General features: G+C 35.0%; 1 long non-coding RNA gene across 1 annotated transcript in view; it reads right to left on the reverse strand.

Moving 5' to 3' along the window:
- Positions 1–1,107: 1,107 nt before the first annotated feature.
- Positions 1,108–19,152, reverse strand: part of LOC130145026 (uncharacterized) — a 64,594-nt gene continuing 46,549 nt past the window's right edge. Inside the window, exon 3 of the long non-coding RNA XR_008820351.1 lies at positions 1,108–1,264. This is a non-coding gene — a long non-coding RNA (uncharacterized LOC130145026). The remainder of the gene's footprint in view (positions 1,265–19,152) is intronic.

The raw sequence follows: 19,152 nt of genomic DNA on the forward strand, positions 1-19,152 counted from the left end.
ATTAGTCCCTGTCTCTGTTTCTATCTATTCCAAATAGCTCTCAAAAGCCAATATTTAAGCATAGTTTAGGAGACAGTTGAGTTCAGAACCTTTTCCAAAAGTTAGTATGGACAAGGCTGCATCAAATACATTCTCAATGCCACCATACACAGGCCTCCAAAAATATTTTTAAATTTAAATTTAAACCTTGAAGCAATCCACATGTACCCACACCATTCTTAATGGCACACAGCCTACATCTGCAATTTCACAGTATAAAAGTACCACTTCATTGGAAGAGACAAAGATCTCTATTATTTCAGAAACTGTGAACACACGAAAACAGCGTTCGCAGGACAGCACAGTGTTGAGAGGAGATCCAAGTTCTAGGCAAGATAGTATGTTAGTTTCACTTGTTCTGGGACCAATGATAATACACTAGCTTTGTTTAAGTAAACAGCACAAATAAAATACCCCGAAGTTCCTTAATATGTAGGTTAGACATTTAATGCTCTCTCACTGGAAACATGGTTTAGTCTGCTTCCCTTCTATTAATATATCTGCCCTGGAAATAAAGCAGGTCTCTGACAAAAGAACCCACTTCAAAGGCCAGTTTACTAGTAGGACAACCTTACAGATTTGTCATTGTTCGTTCAGAGAGTTAGAATAGGTAGGATTGGCATTGCTTAGTGTCTGCCATGTTCACTAAGGCAGATCTAATTTAAGATGTCTGTAATGTGGATGCCTACTCCTCAGTTAACCATTCAGGATTGTTTGTAAAGGTTAAGAAAAAGACAAGAATGTACTTGTCACTGAAACAAGAACATTGAAAATATTCTTTAGAATAAGATTAAATGCTTATTACTATCTGTTCATTGAAAGGGAAGCCTCAGGTGACTAATTCAGACATTGTGAAGTCCAAGCTTGATCAGCTGAGTCACAGTATGGATATTGCTTGGTAAAATTATAAGAACTACTCAGTTCAGTTTTCTAATTTTAGGCACTTGCGAGTTAGCACCCAACAGTTTTCCAGATAAAAATCTCCATTTAAGAACCCTTAAGAGATTTTGCCCTTTCTAGACAAACTATAGCAGGGGTCTGAAGGCAAACATTTCCACTTACCAGTTAATTCAGCACCAAGAAAGTCAGGAAGCACATACACCAGAAACAAGGATTTTTGCCTCTGAAAGGGACTGTAAAGTTTTCAACAATTTTTTTCTTTAGCGTGAAGGCTCCTCCACAGCAGAACCATACCAGGCAAGGTGCATGGTGTCAGCCATCCTCCCTAAGAACAGTGCAGACAAAGTAGAGACCTGAAACATTCAGAAAACCTAAGTTTATTAATTAGGGTATAATTCATAATACTTTGCCTTAGACCCAAATATAAGTACATTAAAATGGTGTAACCAGCAACAGTATGTAAGTATTTTGTTAGAACTGTGATAAAATAGCAAGGTGCAACGCTTAAGAATTTTACATGTGTTAGCAATATGACCACAAAAAAGGCAAAACGGTGATGTGTATAGTTGCACACAGGAAAAATCTAAGTAACAAAGTCTGCAAGACAAAGAACAATACAAGCAAAAGGGACTGCAAATATACAGTCCTCTTCCTGAATGCAGAAGGATGACTGGCAAAAATGAAAATAAGATGTGAAGTATTAAGAGTACTTAAGGGTGCTGTGAGGGACAGTATCAAACGCCTTACTAAAATCTAGAAAAACTGCATCCACCATCTTTCCATCATCCACTAGGTGGGTGACATTATCATAGAAGGATATCTAATGAGTTAAACAGGACTTTTTCTGAATCCATATTGACTCTCCCTGATGACTTCATTGGTTTTTTTAAATGTCTTTCAATAGCACCCAGTATAATCTTCTCCATAATTTTTCCAGGAACTGAACTTAAATTAAGGTTTTTTTGTTGCCTGGGTCTTTCCTCATGCTTTTCTTGTAAATCTGAATAATGTTAGGTAGTTTCCAGTCAGCAGAGACCTCTCCACACTCCCAAGACCTTTGGTAGATGATTGAGATGGGTCCTGCCATAACGTCCGCTAGCTCCTTCAGAATTCTGGGATTGACCCCATCAGGCCCCGTAGACTTATGAACATTCAGCTGATACAGCTGGTCCCTTACAATTTCAATGTCCACAAATGGAAAGCCACTGTTCCCACACTTGCAGTCCTTTCACTCAGAGGACTGGGCAGTCCAAGATCTATCAGTATTATTAAAGACTGAGGGAAAAAAAACCATCAAATGCCTCTGCTTTTTCTTCATCCCTGTTAGTCAGATGACAATCTTCATCAAAAACTGAGCTAATATTTTCCTTGGATCTCCTTTTGCTGTTGATGTACTATAAAAAGCCCTGCTTGTTATCTGAGACAACACTGGCCAGTTTCAACTTCAGTTGAGCTTTGGCCTTTCATGTCTTCTCTCTGAATACACAATTCCTTTTTCCTCTTGAGTTTCAAGACTTGCCTCTTAAGCCAAGCTGGTCTTCTGCCTCATTTGCTTGTTTTAAATAACAGTATCCATATTGTAATTTAGCATTTACTGTAGTAATCAAATTCCACAAGTTAAGAATATCTTGAATGGAAGTGGAGAATTTTTACTGCAAATTAGCCTATGACAAAGCTGAGAAATGTGTAAATCACCATAACTTTGAAAGCATTCAAACTAAGCTGCACAGCCTAGGGAAGGTCAGTAAAATACAGTCAATTCCTCTGCAGCATTTTTAATAAAGCTTTGCTGTATATTTACATATGACAGGAAAAAATGCAATAATCAGATAAGTCCATTTTCCCATCATTTTTTTTCAGCACTACGGTAATATTTTCTCTCTTATCAAGCTAAACAATACTGAAAAATAAATGGGTACATGTATTAGAATCCTAGCAAATCTAAGAAATTTTGTCTGTCAACACTTCTGCATGAATACAAATGCAGCCTATTTACCAGTACATCAGAAGGATAACTTTTTATTAAAAAAAAAAAAAAAAAAAAGTCAGGAAATTCTGAAGATATGGTACAAAATTCCCTGTCTTCTATTCAGTTAGTGAAACTTCCCAGTACAACATGAGAACATTATCAACATTACTCATTTAAACTGATCTGCCATTCCCATACCACTTTTGTTTTGGTAGAAATAAAATGAAGATTGTAGAGTTGGTTTAGGTAAGTATTTTGAAGTTTTACTACTTATTTTTATTTTATTTTGTCATTGAGAATAATGGAAGTTCAAAATGTCTCAAGGAAATACTGTACCTTGGATGAAACAAACACGATAGCTCATCAGGAAGGTACAGCCTGAAAAAATGGTCTGTTCTTCTGCCTACATATCACACAAGTAAAAAAGTAAGTAAGAACAACTCTCACTTGTTTCATGTACTGAAAAGCTTGATTGAAAATGTGCAGTATATAATTGCTCTAGTCAATGGATACACAAAAAGGTTATCATGCAAGTGGAACACATAGTACTTTACATATAACTGAATTTGGGGTTGGTTTTTTTTTAAATTTTATGTACAGGATTGTTTTTAAACCTTTCTTAACTTTCAGTCTTCACTGAACTGTTCAGGAGACTGTTCTTTGACAAAAGATGATGTCATTTCAAAATAATTTACAGATAAAATATTTGTCATTGTTTGTTTGAATGCTAAGCTACAGTCTCACTGAATTTAATGAGAGCACATTTCCAAGAAAGTACTATCTAGTACACATATAGCCTGCAAAGCAGGTTATACGTTTCATAGTTCTTTACCATATTTGGATAATAAACACAATTCATAAAAACTGAAAAACTGTGGAACTTTCCAGAGGATTAGTGCTGAGCATTTTTCATTAAGTGATGCATTTCAGCTATCTTGCCTACCTTTAACTACATCAAATCCACCAATTATCTTTTGGTGTCTCTACTAGATTATCCAAAATGAATTGCCTTGCTTTTCAGATCTGCAGGCTATAAAGTGCTAAGTATTTGGGCAGCCATCACTGTCTACATTTTCAGCACGCTTGTTTCATGGCAGAGCAGAATTTGGGTGCCAAAGTATGATGAAGAAAAACTGCCCATGTGACTTATAAAGTTATCTCTCCCCAGCCTAATACATTGCTGAAACCAAGTACAGCCTGAAGTGTAGCATCACGTATGTTAGCGGTTACTATCATTCTATGTGTTCCAGAGGAAAAAAACCCCATGTTTTTGTTGGAGATTTCACACATATAACAAAAGAAACATAAACAAAATTGTAATTTTAAATATCTGTCAACCCTAAGCTGTTTTAAACCTTAAGAGGAAAAAAAGCCTTAGAAGCTATTGTGAAACGTATAAATTATTTTGAATAGCCACCTGTTTAACAAGCTTCTGAGAAACATGCTAATTAAAAAAAATATTAGGAAACCCACTCTTTTATTCATTAAGTGGCAATCATATAACTCCAACTTAGCTATAAAGGCTTATAACAGATTGCTTTCCATATTGTCCTTCTACTTCAAGAGCAGTTGCTGCTTCAGATTGCATTGCATGGCTTGCCCCAAGCTGGGTAGCATTATAATTCCAATGTTGTCATACTGGATCAGCACAACTGGTCCACTGTCCTAACCCTGTCAATATCAAGTTTATATACTTCGTATCTGTAAAGCTTCTGAAGACAACTGTTGAACTACCATCCAGAGAGAAATACTTCCTTAATTTTCCTTAGTTAGTGGTTGGTCTAGGACCTGAATCTTGGCAGATTTTTTTTCTTTGTGCATGTGCACACACATCTATTTGTGTGTTGTATGTGCATGTATGTGTATGTGCACAGGTGCTTGATGAGGCAGTTCGTACTTTATTAACCCCATGAACAGACAGATAATGATATTTTAATTTTTTAACAAGATGGTAGGGCAGTATCTAAGTATCTAAAAAAGGAGGAGAGAAGAGAGCTCTGATTTTTTCTCACACCGTAATCTTACATAGAAGTGGTTTTAAAAGCTGACTGTAGCAAAAGAGAGCATGAACTATAAAATAAATCAATGATGTTAGGAATATCAGACGGATATTTATATAAGATGATACTGTCAGTTATTAAAACACAGAACGTAGTTTGGGGAAAAACTCTTCCCAAAAAGTGTAAACTATTTGTTTTCACTTCTGTCTGAAGTCTACAAAAAATAAAAAAAGATCAATTTCTTATAAAAAAATCATAAAGGCAACAGTTGAATATTTTTATATTATCCAAAGTTATTAGTCACTTTAAAGAATCTATTGTCTTCAGCTTTTTGCATACATGTACTGCAAGACGGTCTGTCAAAATGCTTCAACTATAAAACTACCTAGAAAAGAAGTACAAGGTACGCCAAACAAAAACTGAACAGCCTATACACCCCCAAAATTGAAATGTTGTCCAGAACCTTTGAAAACACTTTCTTCTAGAAGATAACTACTTTGTATGTTTTGTGTCATGCTTATTTTAGAAATTTACACTTTATTTTATAATTGTATATCCTCCTAATCTATTAATTGCTGTTATACATATTCTCCTACAGCTTTAGCATAAAGAAAATCAAGCTTCTTTAGTTTCCTTTAATTTAAATAGATCTGCATTCTTCTTACTTTCCATCTTTGCATCTGTTTAATTTCAGATAACTGTTTCTGCACCTACATGATCTGAGTGGTTTATGGAAATAAAGTCTTCCTGTGGTTCAGAAACCACTATTCACTTTCTCTATTGGATATACTTCAGCTGAATCTTTCTACAGTCACATTTCCAAATCTGATTTCTATTGGTGACACATTGTGCTATTAATAATGTGCCCTACATGCTCTCTTCATTATTTGCCTTCAGGGATAAGTTGCCATCTTATAGCTGAAATTCATTTTGTATTTGATCTTGACATTGTATCCCTGCGTGTTGCTCTACTTCAGTATCATCAAGGTCAGTTGTTATTTCCCATGTGATATTCCAGCCCTTCTCCATGTTAACATTACCTCCCAGCTTTGTGACAGTATTTCTTCACATGGACTTGCTTTTTTACAACAGTATGAGAGATCTGAGCCCCCACCTGTTGAATTCCCTTGCACATTTTGAAAATCAAAACTGTCAGTACTTTAGGTATAAAACTTTTTCTCATTATAAGCTAGAAAGTTTATTTCTGAAATGCACAGCATCTGACATATGTAATTAAAAATACTAAACATTTCAAAGCAATCCTGGTATGACTAGTCAAAGAGATCAGAAATCTTGTAAATTAATTTTTCACTATGATCATCTACATTTATTTGATGATTTTTCATTTTTAAACCCAGCAAGAAGTCTGAAACATAATATACTTCCTTTTGCAACTATTTTTTCAAATGCAATAGCATCTGGACATGTTTCAACAAACATTTCTTAAGTCCTTGATTAAGCCTTTCCTTCATAAGTTCAAAGACTTGAAGCATACAAAAAGAGAACTCCATGTAAATATTATTCAGTCAGCCATATTCTTTTTACTCCCCAGTGACAGCTATGAAATGAAATTCCTATTACATTTTTCAGCTGAGATCTGGGTTGTATATTGAGGAATCCCAAAAGACTGAAGCAAACACACATTTTACAGTGTATGCATGATAAGCATTTTGCCTCTGGGATAGCTGTCATTCGACTACAAAATGTATTAGATTTACATTCTGAATATATAATCGCTATTATAATGTTTCATATCAATAAATTAAAAGATAATGGTTATGATAGGAAAGCAGCAAAATAACATTTCAAAGTCAGTTTATTTTCATATTTCCCTTACCAAGAAGCACTCAATCATGAATATTGAGAAAAAACCCTAAAGGCAAATAAATATGTAGACAGGGTTATGTGGTCAGTTTGGGGTTTGGTTTTTGTCGGTTTTTTTTTCATAAAATATTTACTTGGTGATATGCTTCCCCACCATGTGATAGTTTCCCATATTAGTTGTGGATAAAATGTAAAATTGATGTTTAGATTAATGTATGCTGTATTGATATTACCAGTTTCCATAAGAGAATTCATGTCTTTGCTAAATTCCTGTTTGGACAATTAAATTTCTGGATTGTCTAAGCAGTTTTATTTCAAGTATTTACTTCCTTTATTTTTGACAGGAGTTTAACATCCTTTTCTAAACACTAAGCAATCTTGGCTACAAAACAGTTTAATTTAATTCAGATGTTGCTGAGATTCAGTGATAAGCTAGAGATATTTTGATGTGCCATTCCATTGGAGATGATCAAAAAGGAAACATAACTCCTAGCTCCTGGCTGTTACCCAATGGCAAATGCCTTTCAATTGCTTCTACTAATTTAAAATGCTCTGCTTTCCGAAATGCATTCTGGAGAATTTTCCTATTAAAAATTCAGTTACAAAAACCAGTTCAGTATTACCAGCCAGTTCTAAGGAGAAACACTTTAAAAGGGAAGACTTAGTTACTCTTTTTTTTTTTTTTTTTTTTGGTAAATAAATCCATTTGTCCTGGTTCCAGCTGGGATAGAGTTAGCTTTCTTCTTAGTAGCTGTAAGTTGTGCAGTGCTGTGTTTTGACTATGATGTGAGAACAATGTTGATAGCACACTGATGGTTTTGGTTGGTGCTGGGTGATGTTTATACTAAATCAAAGACTTTGCAGTTCCTTGGACCCTGCCAGCAAGAAGGCTGGAGAGGCACGGGGAACTGGGAGGGGACACAGCCAGGACAGGTGACCTGAACCAGCCAAAGCGATATTCCATACCATGGGACGTCATGCTGAGTATATAAACTGGGGGAAGAAGAAGGAAGAGGGGGACATCCAGCATTACGGCATTTGTCTTCCCATGTAACTGTTGCGCGTGATGGAGCCCGGCTTCCCTGGGGATGGCTGAACACCTGCCTGCCCATGGAAAGCGGTGAATGAATTCCTTGCTTTGTTTTGCTTGTGTGTGCGGCTTTTGCTTTACCTATTAAACTGTTCTTATCTCAACCCTCGAGTTCAACATTCCTTTCCAATTCTCCTCCCCATCCCTCTGGGTGAGGGGGAATGAGTGAGTGGCTGCGTTGGGCTTAGTTGCCGCCCGGGGTTAAACCACAACACCATTAAAGTGAGTTGGTGATTTGCAGCCAAGATGGAACTGAATATTTTTAAAATATTTGGTTTGATAGTTTCTTTCAATATATATATGCAAGCTTTAAGTACATAGTACATCTGTTTACTGTGCAGACCTGTCCATTTAGAAATAAAAGACTTCAGAAAATATAGCAAATCTGATTATTTATAATGGAAAGTGAAACATTCAGTGAGACAGGTTCTGACTGCACACCTCCAGAAAGGAAATTTCATGTTTATTGTATTTATGATAGTTTAAAGGAAATTAAAGAGGTGAAGTACAATAATGACAAAAGTTGAGACAAAGTATGACATCCTTCTGTCTCACTGTAGACCCCTCCCAGACAATTTCTGATATGTTGCTTAGCTACTTCTTACTGTCTGCATTTCGAGCTGCTACAATCTACCAGTTCAAACAGCAAACTGCCTCCTAGAAGACTGTGACCTTGACACAGACAGTCCTCCAGAGGATAGCTGCCATCACCCAGGTCTTATATTGGTGGCGTTATCCATGGGAGTTGGCCTGTGGTCCAGGCTTCATCACCAGGTGAAGGAGCTAGGCGAGGAGATGAGCAGCCTGTGAGGCAACAGGAGGTTGACAATGTCTTCACAGAGACCCTACAAACACAAAAGCCTGAACAGCACAGTGCAAGGAAGTAAGAATATCAAGAGGCTATGCTTGAACAAGTGGAGGATTGAGGATCCAAAGATGAAAGTACTTGGAAGCTTGCGACTTCTGGCATCAGGAGAAAGCCTCCATTTTCAGATCTGAACTTACAGAATTAGTGCAGTGCTCTAATCACCAAAGAGGGGGATCACGATCCATTAAGGAAAGCTTTGGAGCTAGCTGAGGTGAAAACAGATAGTCTTCTCTTCTTTCCCACAGGTGGAGAGGAAATGGCTGGGTGGGACTGGATGCATCCTGTAAATCGACAAGTGCAGCTGGTGATGCAGGTAGTACTTCAGGTTTTATGACCATGGATCCCTCTTTGAAGAATAAGGACTGCTAGTGAAAGACAGGTTCTATTTGTCAAATTGAGGTAAAGGCAATCTTGCTAAGAAGGTGAGGAAAGCTTTAAACTAAGTATGTCACAGGATATTGATCTGAGGGAGAACAGTGAGGATCACACAGTGGGGAGAGCTTGTTACAGAAAGCCAGCCAAGGCCAGGAACTATGGACAGACTCATCTTAAAATAACTTGATGAAGTCTCTGTACGGGAGACCCTGGTTCTTACAGAGTGTTGAACTTCCCTACTAAGTTGCTGAAAGGGCAGTACAGCAGGATGCAAACAGCATGGGAAGTTTCTGGAGGAATTTAAGTAATGCAATCAGCAAAACCAGAGAACCCTGAACTGTCTACTGGTAAGACCAACAAAGGAGCACAACTGGGTCATTGTCCCCACTGCAAAACTTAACAAGATGACTCAGCAGAGAAACTAAATTTCCAGAATGCCTTGCAGGATGTTCTGGGATGAAGCAGAGAGAATTTTGGGACTGTGCAAACGTTGTTATAGGATATTTTAAAAGAACTATTTGAAACCTACTGTGAGATGTATAGGGTAAAGACCGAAGGAGCGGAATGGAAAGGATGCAGATGGATAGGGGAGGAGGAGTATGGGAAAATAGAGGGAAAGAGTTCTGCTTCTTTGAGAACATGTTGTTTTCAGGATACGTACATTAACTGAATCTGTTTTACACACAGAATGTTAAATCATGAAACATAAGAAGTTGTTACCATGGTCCTGAAATTAAAATGCAACTAATTAAATTAGTAGCACAATTAATGTTTTCTGGTTTTCTCTTTAAGAAAGGATGACATTTAAATAGTTTTCTTAGCTACTTCTGAGATGACAGGAAAAAAATCATAACTCAATAAAGTTTTTATTTACCTTATACAGTGTATTAAATATTTTCTAAGAATCAAAATAGTTCTTAAGATATGGTTTTAAAATATCTTTAAACCAGAATGTACCTTAAATGTTTTCCGGTCCTTGTATGAGGATCATAAATCTATGGAATACTAGAAAGACATAGATAAGCATAACCTTTAGGTATTACTTTGAAGCCTTCCACACTTTATTAAAATGTTGATGTATTCTACATATACTTCTCAGTCATCCAAGATCTTCCTACACAATCTGAATGAGCTTTACTGTAAAAAAGAACATAATGTGTTTTAATTTAGAAGGATCATGCTGATCACACATGGAAATGGCTGAACTTTCTTGGGATTGGAACTAAAAATCTCTTGGAAGGGATTAAGCTAGGAAAGTTCTACCCAAATAAGTAAAAAAATTAGAAGTTGCAGTTGGCAGATAATACAAAAGTAAAGATAAAACAATTGGTACATTAAAATTTTAATCTTTACTATAATCCCAGTTATAGAAATATTACTGGAATATTAATTCCTTCTTTACTATTCTATTGAATTTCAGTAGCACCAATGAATCTTAACTGTAAAATACCATAAATAACAAGAGATGCTTGTTATGTTTCCATGTATTCTTACATTTTTGTGCTTCGTATCTCATTTGGGCTCTCATAGTGTCTCACAGTCACTCTAGCCACATTAGATAATCAGTCAAAAACATCCCTACTAGCAGACCCATCCCTATGTAGGCAAGTTTTTACTTGTGTGTTTCTGCAGACTATCGGCTTTACTGTTAAGGATTACCACATCTCATTTCCCTTAATTAATTAATTAATTAATTAACACTATGATGTATTTCATTTTACATAGCTTTGTGGAGCCCAGCTTCATTTCCACATAGCAGATCCCTTCTTTTCTTGAAGCTATTTTCCTTGTTCAAACTATCCTTATAGCTTGTTGACCTATTTTTTAAGCTCTTATTGAATTGTCATGACAGTTTTGTTACTATCACCATTAATGTCAAGAAGCAGAGAATATAAATTTTAGATTAAAAAAGAAAAATTTGGGTTGTATTTATCAAACCCACAGAGGAGAAGTGACTCTTGAGTTAGTCATGCAATGAGTGGGACTTGTTATTCAATACACACTATGAGGGTTATGCACTGAAATTCAATACTTTTGAACAAGAAAAGGAAAAACTCTAACTTTCATTTTAAAATTACTACGTACATAAAATTGGGGAATACAGTTAAAAGGAATATCTGAAAGATTAACATTAGCTTAGACACAAAATGAAGGTAGTGTAAAGATGAAATAGTAGATATTCAGAGTAGATGCACGCTACCTATCAAAAGCCATTCTAAAGCCAATATACTTTAAAAGGAGAGAAAAGACAGCCACTTTAAGTAAGGAGTGGAAGCGTTATCCAAATTAGAAAAATAGACAGGGGCATAAACTCTAGTGTAGGAAAATAACAGAAGTTTGGCAATGATGACTGTAAACAAAAAAAGTGGAAGTTTTTACTCTGGAGGGAATTTACCATTGTGGTTATCTGGAAACTGTGCTGCTCAATATATTTCTAAATGTTTTAGAAAACAATGAATAATAAGACTAGAAAGTTTGCTGGTAATGTTTAATTATTCAAGATATATGGTCACAGAGATCTGTAAACAAGAAACCTTCTATAATGACACAGTACACAATGAAAATGGAATTCCACATCAACAAATGCAAAGAAGCTGATGGAGAAAAATGTCTTAACTACACATGAAATACTGGCTGCCAAATGAATTGTTATCACTTTAGGAAAGAGGTAAATTAATTTATCTGGTGTCTAAATTAAATAATAAAGGATGTGAAGGCCTTTCTTCACACTTGACATAATTAAATTGTGGGATTTGCCATAGTGTATATACAAGCCAAAAATATAATGGAATTGAAACAGTACCAGAAGTCACAGAAGAAAGATTTATTAGTGGCCATCAAGAACAATAAGTCTAAATATGATCTATATTTGGAAAGTCCTTAGGACACTTAGTACCAAATGTAATGACAGTAGAAAGGTTATTCCTCACTTACTGTTATACTGTTTTCCCTAAGTATATGCTAATAACTTGTATTGTAGCCATTTTGCACTACAAGAGTAATAATACATTTTAACTTTTCATTGTATACGCTAGCTTTCACATAACAATCTTGAGTGATATTTTTGTATTTTTATTAGTATGCATAAAAGTATTCTGCCCTTTCTGAGCTTGTCTAAGAATTACTCAGTATCTAAAAATTACTTTATAAAGGATTAGCATTGAAAGCTAGCTTAAAAAGAAAGTCCAGAACTATAATTCAGCATATTTTAAATCATTCTTTGAAGTTTAAGACTATTTTTTTGTTAATTTTCATTATCTTTTCATCAGACAGCAACAGAAATTTAATTTTTAATCTTGGTCTCAGACTGCCTGCTATTACAGCATATATGTGTGTTATTCCAACTTTGCACAAATTATCTTCATGTATGTATGATGGGAGATAATTTATTTCAATAAATATTTACAATATTCTGCTTTAAATGGTAAATATACCTTAGAGTCCACACACTGAAACACTAGAAGTTGCTTCTGTGCATGCTGTTCAGAATGCCTTGTTAATAGTTTACCTCTTTAAGTCAACAAGAAGCAAAACTTGTAGCCTATAAACAAAGCAAAACTGATTTGTATCATGCCTACTTTTAAAACAAACTGAATTTTGAGGTGAAGATTTCTAAGACAAGCTATTCAGAACCACTCAGTCACATGGGAACATCCAAAGGTATTGAACTCAACTCATCATTCTATGTGAAATTCCGACTCTAAATTCTGTTTTATATAACTCATTCTTTTTAGATGAAAAAGAAATTATACTTCTCTATAATGTTCATTATTAACTGCCTGAATCCTGTACTGGAATTTCAGGATTTTTTTCCTGTAGATTTTTAATTTATTTTGCCAGTAGGAACAAAAGCATCGAGAAAAGTACAAATTAATGCATTGATAAATCTCATAATGATTCCAGTTTATGGCATTTCATACTGTACTGCACATAATCATACAAACTCCTTCTGCCTCCACAGGTCGGTATTAATTTAGCTATGCTGTAAAGTACTCAGAGATTATTCTGTAAGAAAATCACACATAAATATCACTTACCATCAAAAACAAATTAACTGCTATTCCAGATCATGTAACTGAGTATCGAGGTTTTTTTGACAGGTAGATTTAGATATCTTTAAAGGGATTGCATGAAAAGGTTCATGTATGAAATCTGGTTTAAAGAAAAGCAGCAGTTCCCACTCACCCCCATCCCCACCCCACCTCTCTACAGATTAACATTCTTTCAAGACTTAGGTTTAGTACATTTTTGGTCATGGCTATGTTAAAACTTTAGGAATTATGACTCCTCTGGAAATTCAAGTAACCTAGCAGTGGGTATATGAATACACTGCATCATTCCACTATAGACTCTCCTGATAAGGCTCAGGAAGATCTGAAGATAAACCTTGCCAGAGAACACTGAGGTACAGAAGACACTCTGTTACTTTATCTTTTCCATGTCCTTTGTCAGTAGGTCCCTTGCCCCATTGAACAGAAGGTCCACACCTTTCTTAGCCTTTCTTTAGCTGCTGTTGTACTTACAGTAGCTCTTCTTGCACTTCACAACTGTTCCTAGTTTTGGCTTAGCTTTTGTGTGATATCTCTTACATCTGATATAAAAGGTAATAATGTCAAAAAGCTATTTTATGTATACATAGATCTTTCCACAGCACATTTAAACGCTGAATGTCTTGGAAGTATATCAAATTAAGCTACTATTGTGCTCTGCAATTTACTTACTTATTTATTTATTTTGAGGCTTTGTTTGGGTTTTAGCACTTAATTTACTCACATTGTACTCTACCTTATTCTTCTGTGGAAGATTCAGTCTTCTCATGATTAAGTCCCAGAAAAAATTATGCACACTAGTCTAGATTGTTCATCACTGCTTAAATGGAAAGGGAGACCACTGGGAAAAACAGGGCTTGCTCACTTGAGAACTTTAAAATATTAAAGGTGATACAAAGCCAGCTTCTACTGATGAAATTGGTGGGGTTTTTGTTTTGTTTTGTTTTGTTTTGTTTTGTTTTGTTTTGTTTTGTTTTGTTTTGTTTTGTTTTGTTTTGTTTTGTTTTGTTTTTAACCGTTACTTTATCTGATACACATTTTTCAAGGCAAGAAACACTTGGCAATATTACTTCTGTAACTTTGTTTCATGCTTAGCCTAGACTTCAATTATGCTGTTTGTACAAAAGGGGTATCTTTAACACTGTCATTCTGTAAATGTGTTAATAAATACATGTGTTTCCACAACAAAGGAATACAAGTTCTAATGACCTTCAAATATTTCTAAAATAGCATCAGTGATGTATAAAATTAATAGATTTGCAATCTGACTGCTGTTTACATTTATATGTGGAGAGTATATGAGATCTTACAGCAAAAGCTGAATTTGAAATCTCTTCTGTAAAAGACTGGATTTTTCCTCTTAGAAAGAAATATCTTATGTTCCTAGAATATTTATGTCAGGTTGCATATAAACACATATCCTCTAAGTGCAAAACTTCAGCTTGATATACTTGCAACCTTTATTTTGAAAGAGAAACCCAAATACGCATGTAATTACTAAATCATTTTTAATGAAGTGTTGATCATCATGAATAATGCAAACTACTGAAGATGATCAATGCCCTTGACAGACATGCAGTTGTGTATTCAACTGAATGTATAAAGTTTAATAAATTCTGAACCTTTTCACTAATACGCTGTTGTTGTGAATGTTGAAGTGAATTTTTTAAAATAAATAATAATAATAATTTAAAAAGCACAGAGATACATATACAAAAACTAATCATGTGTGTAATTACTCTGTAGGAACATGATGAGAAGCAAATGCAAACTTCGATTAAAAAGCTAATTTTTTATATTTTTTCTTTTCCCAGGGGCTATCATGTCTCTTTTAAAGCAAAGAGAGAACCCACATATCTTAAAACCTGAGATTCATCAATGTGACCAGACATTACATGCTTCCACAATTCTCTGGCTAGCCTTCTGCTTGATAAGCACAGAAGGAGCAGAAACAATAGGCATTTTGTAAGACAGCCAGCCATGAAGTTTGAATATTAGGAGTTTAATAGAAGAAAAGCTAAGAGTGATCTGTTGGAGAGTAGAGTTGGACCAAATGTATGCACTGCTCTGGACCTGACTATCCTGAAAAAGCTGTTGATGAAACCAAGGTCTGCTTCAGGATTCTTTTCTTTGCATAGAACAAGTATCATGTAATTGCAACTCAATCTCCTAATTGCCAGCATTTGATTGTTATTTACAGTGAAAATTAAACTCACACTGTTATTTCCACTGTAACAGATTGATCATTTTCATCCCAACTCATAATCTCTCTCCCTGCTTTTTTTTTCATCCTCTCATAGAGTTTAGGAAATGGTAACAAAAAACTTAATAGAAATGGAGACATCAGCTTTTCCAGTGATATGTCTTAGGTTTGATTTGCTTGCAATATCTTTTAAACCATATCTTATAAATTTTTGTTAAAGCTGTCTTTAGTATTTCTTATTTTGGGGGTAAATAACTTCTGGTTTTAGGAAGCTGAAGAAGGAACTGTTGAGTAGAGTAGATTGGTTAGAAGCTGGTGTCTTTTTTGTATTAACTGTCTTATTTTGCATCACTTCTGTTTCTAATCCCAAACATCTACTTATCTACACCATTTCTTTATCAGAATGCTTTCTTAAAGGGAAAACCATGAAATGTAACGTGTTGAAAAAAATTTAGAAAAGCTAACTGTGGGAAATTATCTGGGGAGATTTTAATAGCATGACAGTGAATATACTTGCATACAGCACAGATGGTCAGAACTTACTCTGATGTCTTCATTGCCCACTCATTCACTTCGCTTCATTTGCAAATCAGAAGATAGAATGCAAAGTTATGTTTTGCAGCAAAGAATAGTTATTGCAGTAACAGTGTGACAGTGTTTACCTTTATGCTAACCATCTGCATCTTCTGTACCATATATTCCACTATGCTTTTAAATAGAAAAAAAATCTCAAAATAGGCACCAAATTTCTGGGTGAAAGATGTGTGTATACACACATATAGAATATATACATACATATAGAATACATGCACATTTATATATTCATATTATGTGTGTGTGTATACCCATACCCACTCACACACACATTCAGGAGGGTTTTTTAAGAAGGCGTCATTTAAATTGTCACACAATTTAACCCATTTAGGCTTCAGCCACAAGGAATATGGTCCTTAAAAAGTGAAACTCATGTCTCCTATTCCTTCTGGAGTCTGTCAATGCTAATGGGAGCTAGGTGAATTGCTTTCAATAACTCAAAAACATAGAAAATGAAGAGGAGCTATGTGGGTCTTTCTAGTAACTTCTTTAATTCATTGAAGAATCTGACTTCCGTATTATACTGAAATTTCCATAAACACACACACAAAAATCAGATTCTTTTAAATCTATGTTCCTGAAAAGGATTTAACACAGGGACAATAAATATTTTAGATTGTTACACGTATTGGTTTAGAAAGATTCTTCCACCAGGGCCACATCACATATCAGATGATTGTCCTTTTGGAGAAAATATTTTCTTATCTTTGTTAAGTTAAACGAAAAAAGTTCAAACTTTTTGGCTCCAAACTGCCATTTGTCACAAAGGATCTGAATGTTGAATGCTAGAGAAATCCAATTACTCTGTATTTCTCAGAAGCAGTTACTTCCTGGTTCTTCTAATATCTGCTTTTCTTCCCAAGGTACAGCTGGATGTGTACAAATATTATAAAACCTTTTGTCAGGTATGTTGTGTGTTTTCTGGAAGGTCCTCTATGTTATTCATGGTTTATCTCAAGTGATCAAATTCACACACAGAACAAACACACACAGTGGCATATATACCTGTGTGCATGTTTATTTACCCTTGATCAACGTAACTATACATATAATAAAAATTTTTGAAGAAAATATTATAAAATGACTAGCATAGGCTCCTTACAGACTCTGGGATAGAATGAGGATTTGATTATCAAAGAACTTTCTAAATTTGTAGTTGATATTCATCTCCATTGAGGTATCATCAGTGTAAACCTTCGTTGTCAACAAAGAGAAATACTTTCAAAACAGAAGCAAACAGGCCTTTATATCTACATTAAGTTGAGAAGACTCATTCTCTGAAAGTATCTTTCAAAATAACTAGGGGTGACCTGGTGACTACCTTGGATGAAGATGCCTGCCCTGTAAATACCTGTGTTGTGCCATATGAATTCCATCCCATTTTTCCTCAGGACATATGTAGTATTTACAAAGGCCACTTAACTAATTAGATTTCCTACCTTATTCATAACAATTGTGTGCAGAAAAGTTTATTTGAGTGGTGTATCTTAATGTAAGATTACACTGTCATAAGTCATTGAGTATTACAGGGAATTGCCAATAATAGATTATTTTTCAGATGACCTATAGATTCAATAGAAAATTGTCATTGAATTTTACTCATTCAGCTGGCACACATTAAGAAAAAGAATAGCATGGATAACTGCATCTTTATAGTGTAAAGGTTTTCTCGTCTTCTCTAGTTGCCTTAATTTCTTCTTTTTTTTTCTTTTTTTTTCTTTTTTTTTTTTTTTTTCTGGTTGCTTATTCATTTAAGTAAGATTCCCCTCACTAGATCAGAGAATAGAAGATGGCTGGCAGAAGGTTGCTCAGATTTGATGTATGAGGTGAAAGCAGTGTTACGGGAAAAGTGATTTCCCAAGTCACTCAATTATAATGCCGTAATGAAGCAAAATTACTCCTAGTGAAACACCTTTGTTGAGGAAATATAGTCAACATGATCTCAAGAACAGAGTTAGATCCACTGCACAACTAAACGAGTTACAACATTATGTTTACATGCAGTCTTAATGTTTCATAGTGGCTTGGATTTATTCCACCCTCATTTTAGCAAATGAATTAAGGGTAGAAAGCTAATTTCTCCGTTATCCTCACTTTCTGAGTCTTTGAATGGCAAAGCCAGATTCTTCCGAGATGAAGCTATACAGGAAAATGCAGTCTATTAATTTGTTATTTCATAACAGGAAGAAGAGCACCTAACGTATTACAACTCCTAGCCCATGGGAGCAGCCTAAAATTAGCATACATTACAATGCCTAAAATGAAAATAGCATGGGCTTTTGGTCCCCACACCAACTATTTCACTCTGTAGGTCCACTCAAGCTGTGCTGCACTAATTGCTAATGTAGACACAGCCTCTGACATCAGTTTGAAGGATAGCCTTATTAACTTTCCACTGGAGTCAGCTGGAAAGAGTGGGTACCTTCAGAGTGCTTTTCATTTCCACAAAATCTCTTACTCTTCAAAATACTGCACTCTCTGCACTAGTTATGGGCAGCTAAGCTAATGTTATGTGTCATTTATAAGTGCTTGAAGTGAAAGGTCTTGATGCTATGTCTATGTCTGCACTTAGACTTATTCCTTCCTGCAAAACCTTTATCTTAAAATGAAATCACCTACTCACATCCTTTGAGCTCCAAGTTCCATAAGCACATTCTGCAAAGTTGCTGCAAACCATCCAGGTTAAATGGTACTAACAAACTTGTAATTAGATGCAGGGAAATGTGCTATTCTAGCAAGTGGAAAACCTACATAAACTAACCATCACAATTATAATCTACAAAGTAATCTAATTTTCATATTTATTGGAGAATAAATGGTTCTACATAGCAAGATTGGAAGTAATTTTCTTTGAGAAATTTATTGAAAGCTGAAGCAAAATCCTTGGCAAGAAACTGAATTATTCTGCAACCAAGATGTTCCATGAACATTAAAAGAAGACATGTCAAAATTATCAGTGATTTTAAAAAAAAAACAGAAGGAAAATTAAGAGAATCTTTCTGTGAGATCAACCTTTAACATAAACAGAAATGATCAGAACCGAGCAATAAATGAGCCTGCTCTGTTTATTCAATTTTCTATGATAATACTTCCTGTAATGCTTAAGGTGCAAGTCTTAAGAAGTGTAATATAAGTCACAAGAAATTTGCAGATAGAGGGTTGATTTTTTCAGTCTGAAAGGAGATGTTTTATTTTTTAGACGGTCCAGGTGAAGAAGTTAGAACAGAAAACCTGGGGTATG

The sequence above is a fragment of the Falco biarmicus genome, chromosome 2, assembly GCF_023638135.1.
Source record: "Falco biarmicus isolate bFalBia1 chromosome 2, bFalBia1.pri, whole genome shotgun sequence".
Lineage (NCBI taxonomy): Eukaryota > Metazoa > Chordata > Aves > Falconiformes > Falconidae > Falco > Falco biarmicus.